Below are 5,078 nucleotides of genomic sequence, written 5' to 3' on the forward strand. Positions count from 1 at the left end.
CAGAGGAGTAATTAGTTTTATTTCAGAATTTCTTTGTCTGCGCTAAATGAATGCCCCCTTCATTGTATAGACCCGATTCTCTAAAGTAGATGCACAGAAGAGAAGGGAGAAGCTAAGGAGGTATTACAGTTACAAATGAACTAAAACCCGGGAGAAGCTAAGGAGGTATTACAGTTACAAATGAACTAAAACCCGGGAGAAGCTAAGGAGGTATTACAGTTACAAATTAATAAAACCCGGGAGAAGCTGAGGAGGTATTACAGTTACAAATGAACTAAATCCGGGAGAAGCTGAGGAGGTTATACAGTTACAAATGAACTAAAACTCGGGAGAAGCTGAGGAGGTTATACAGTTACAAATGAACTAAAACCCGGGAGAAGCTGAGGAGGTTATACAGTTACAAATTAATAAAAACCCGGGAGAAGCTGAAGAGGTTTTACAGTTGCAAATTAACTAAAACCCGGGAGAAGCTGAGGAAGTATTACAGTTACAAATTAACTAAAACCCGGGAGAGGAATTAACACAATACTTTTCAAATATTTGATACAATCTTCTGATGGTTGCAGTTATGTTACCTAAAAGGGGATCATAGTTTAACACCAAACTTTTGGGGATCCAGAGCTGACAGTGGGATATCTTACGTCTCACACATTGTGATAGTTAGCCTAAGTTATTTCCTATACAAATGAAATGCTGGCTCCATCTTCACCAAAGGTAACAAAACTGTTGTTCCCGTGGAAACAGCCCATAATCTCCGAAATATTTAAAACAAATTTAAGTTGAAAACAACAGGTGTGTGAGTTTGGAAGACTAGTTGAAACTCTTTGTGAATGAACTACATATACAAAGATATTTCCCATTTCTTCTTTACTCCATCTTATAACGATTAGTGTTGTGTAATCTGACTAGTTAACAATAATTCACACTTCCTCCCATCTTATAACGATTAGTGTTGTGTAATCTGACTAGTTAACAATAATTCACACTTCCTCCCATCTTATAACGATTAGTGTTGTGTAATCGGTCTAGTTAAAAACAATTCACACTTCCTCCCATCTATAAACGATTAGTGTTGTGTAATCTGTCTAATTAACAATGATTCACACTTCCTCCCATCTTATAACGATTAGTGTTGTGTAATCTGTCTAATTAACAATAATTCACACTTCCTCCCATCTTATAACGATTAGTGTTATGTAATCTGTCTAATTAACAATGATTCACACTTCCTCCCGTCTTATAACGATTAGTGTTGTGTAATCTGTCTGGTTCTTGAGTATTTCATCACTTTAGTCGTGTTTTGTCTGGGTGAATGTCGGCGAACATTTTATATTTTACTTCCTGTTTTATTTGGTTTTGGTTTCGTTCTTGGCGCCATTGAGACATCCCTGATTGTGAATGATGTCAGAATGACAAACAGTCTACATTTTTGTTTGACGGTTTTTAATCTAGAACTTCTGAACTTTCATATAGCTTGTTTTTTAGGTTATAACTTTGCTATGTAGTAAAGTTTCAATTTTCTGTTAAAGTGAATTTCGGTCGTCACGTGAACTGAGTTTTCTAGAACTCTGTATTGGAGCCTAGACAAGGATTCAGAGTGAATTCCTAACCATCAAGCCCGCCAGAAAAACCAAAAACTGTATTTTAACTTTACCTTATATTCTAAGATTAACAGAAGAACCTATGAACAAGATTAAGTAAATGTTGGAGTATAAAACTGGTATTTATAAATTAAAATGTGATTGTGTTAGTAATTATATTCGCCAAACTAAAAGGAACTTCAAAGTGTCACGAAAATCAAATCTTTGAAAGAACAGAGATGCAGCGTGTGGCCATCATTATCGACAGTTACCTTATGGTGACCACACGAGTGGCCATCATTATCGACAGTTACCTTATGATGACCACACCATCATTATCGACAGTTACCTTATGATGACCACACCATCATTATCGACAGTTACCTTATGATGACCACACGTGTGGCCATCATTATCGACAGTTACCTAATGATGACCACGCGTGTGGCCATCACTATCGACAGTTACCTTATGATGACCACACGAGTGGCCATCATTATCGACAGTTACCTTATGATGACCACACGTGTGGCCATCATTATCGACAGTTACCTAATGATGACCACGCGTGTGGCCATCACTATCGACAGTTACCTTATGATGCCCACACGAGTGGTCATCATTATCGACAGTTACCTAATGATGACCACACGAGTGGTCGATACTTTCTAATAAAATTCAAAAATAAAAATAATCCACTCAAAAGTTGTATCTGTTCTTTCAAAGATGGACTTCCTCTCCAAATCAAATCTCTTACCCAGCTGTTTTAATTTAACTTTTTATGTTATATAAGATTAATAGAATTATCAATCTAATTTCCCAGTTAATTATCAATAACTTGTGACCAAAGTAAAGTAAGAATATAAATCACTACTAAATTATATAACAAATCTAACATACCTGTTAACTAGGAGTAGGCAGTGTTATAAAACAGAAATTTGTTATGATTAGAAAGCATTAATCTATCAGTCGAAGATAATTAAATATATTTATAATAGCTTTCCCAGGGGGTCGAAATAATACACTTATTAAATTTGTGAAGCAAATTGCAAATCTTAATAAGCAACGTAGGGCATTGTCTTAGATACTAGAACTTTTAGAATGTTAACCCTTGTTTTAGATATTAGAACTTTTCCAATGTTAACCCTTGTTTTAGATATTAGAACTTTTCCAATGTTAACCCTTACTTAGCTATTAAAACTTTTCCAATGTTAACCCTTACTTAGATGTTAGAACTTTTCCAATGTTAACCCTTACTTATATGTTAGAACTTTTCCAATGTTAACCCTCACTTAGATGTTAGAACTTTTCCAATGTTAAACCTTACTTAGTTATTAGAACTTTTCCAATGTTAACCCGTACTTAGCTATTAGAACTTTTCCAATGTTAACCCGTACTTAGCTATTATAACTTTTCCAATGTTAACCCTTACTTAGATGTTAGAACTTTTCTAATGTTAATCCTTGCTTCTATTTTTTTTTTCTTTCGTAACTTATTAGATTACTGGAGTTATGACGTCAGTGGTAATTGTGTTTTATAGATTTAACCTCAATAACATCAGGACGTGCGTAAAACACCAAGCTGTTGTAAAGCATGCGAAGTTATTTTTAACCAACTGAAATTGAACTATTTAGCTGTTCATGTGGAAATTTAAATTACAGTTAACTTCAAGTCCCTCATAACTCATGTTGTTACAGTTAACTTGTCACTTATAATTCATGTTGTTACAGTTAATTTCAAGTCCCTTATAGCTCATGTTGTTACAGTTAACTTATCTCTTATAACTAATGTTGTTACAATTAACTTGTCACTTATAACACATGTTGTTACAGTTAACTTCAAGTCCCTTATAGCTCATGTTGTTACAATTAACTTCAAGTCCCTTATAGCTCATGTTGTTACAGTTAACTTCAAGTCCCTTATAGCTCATGTTGTTACAGTTAACTTCAAGTCCCTTATAACTCATGTTGTTACAATTAACTTGTCTCTTATAACTAATGTTGTTACAATTAACTTGTCACTTATAACACATGTTGTTACAGTTAACTTGTCACTTATAACACATGTTGTTACAGTTAACTTGTCACTTATAACACATGTTGTTACAGTTAACTTCAAGTCCCTTATAGCTCATGTTGTTACAGTTAACTTCAAGTCCCTTATAGCTCATGTTGTTACAATTAAAATCATGTCCCTTATAGCTCATGTTGTTACAATTAACTTGTCTCTTATAACTAATGTTGTTACAGTTAACTTCAAGTCTCTTATAAGCTCATGTTGTTTCAGTTTCAGATTTCTATAGGCCTAATTCCTAACAGAAAGCTACGATACTTCTAAAGGATTAATTCGTAACAGTAAACAATGAGATTTCTATAGGCCTAATTCCTAACAGTGAACAATGAGATATGTATAGGCCTAATTCCTAACAGAAAGCTACGAGACTTGTATAAGCCTAATTCCTGACAGTGAAATATGAGACTTCTAAAGAATTAATTACAAACAGTGAACTATGATACTCCTATAGGATTAATTCCTAACAGTGAACAATGAGATTTCTATAGGCCTAATTCCTAACAGTGAACAATGAGATTTCTATAGGCCTAATTCCTAACAGTGAACTATGATACTCCTATAGGCCTAATTCCTAACAGTGAACAATGAGATTTCTATAGGCCTAATTCCTAACAGTGAACTCGAATAAGGAATTTTTAGCAGCCTTACAAAAAACAGACTCAAGATAAAAAGATTTATGTTCGTGAAGAAGATATTAAAAGTACAGAGTAAGTAAAATGACAGCTAGATTTGAAGACCCATAACGGATATATCTATCTGCGCACGTTTAACCACGATCGTTGGCGATCGTTGAAAGATGGATTTAATAATATTCTGAAGGAGAAGAGGAGAAATGATTCATTTTGTAACGATGGAAGTACAGAACTTAGCGATAATACTGGCATGTTTACTGAACTCACGACCTGTACAAACGAAAAAAAAAAACTCTTTTTTTTTAACGCTTATTTCTATTGTGTTTTACCTTTTGCCACTTCCTCGTCTTTTTACCCTATTTCCTTTAGTTTACGCTCCATTATTGAAAGCAGTAAGTTGTTCTCATACGAACTGCGATTCGTTGCTAATATTTGAATGGAAATGTCGCTGTTTACCTGCGTTTTATTCGTGTGCTTAAGCAGAACCGAAAGTATGGAAAGCAATATTTCCTTCTAAGAGATTCTCGATATAAACATATTTTGTTAGTTTCTTGATTTAGAAACAATATCACTTCATTTTTCACACCTTCGTTGGATATAACAGTTGTGTTGAATACAGAACTTGGAACGTTGCCAAGGGTGACAGCTCCGGCTGTTTATATTGCTTTGATAGCTTTAATAAATCAAGACTGTTAGAATACTGTGAAAGAAACAACTTTACCCTTGTTTCAATCATTAATAAATCAAGACTGTTAGAACACTGTGAAAAAAATACTTTACCCTTGTTTCAACC

General features: G+C 34.1%; 1 long non-coding RNA gene across 1 annotated transcript in view; it reads left to right on the top strand.

Moving 5' to 3' along the window:
• Positions 1-5,047, top strand: part of LOC111083985 — an 8,303-nt gene extending 3,256 nt beyond the window's left edge. The window contains exon 2 of the long non-coding RNA XR_002609341.1: positions 3,867-5,047. This is a non-coding gene — a long non-coding RNA (uncharacterized LOC111083985). The remainder of the gene's footprint in view (positions 1-3,866) is intronic.
• The last annotated feature ends 31 nt before the right edge of the window (positions 5,048-5,078 follow it).

This window comes from Limulus polyphemus, unplaced genomic scaffold (genome assembly GCF_000517525.1).
Source record: "Limulus polyphemus unplaced genomic scaffold, Limulus_polyphemus-2.1.2 Scaffold12598, whole genome shotgun sequence".
Classification (NCBI taxonomy): domain Eukaryota; kingdom Metazoa; phylum Arthropoda; class Merostomata; order Xiphosura; family Limulidae; genus Limulus; species Limulus polyphemus.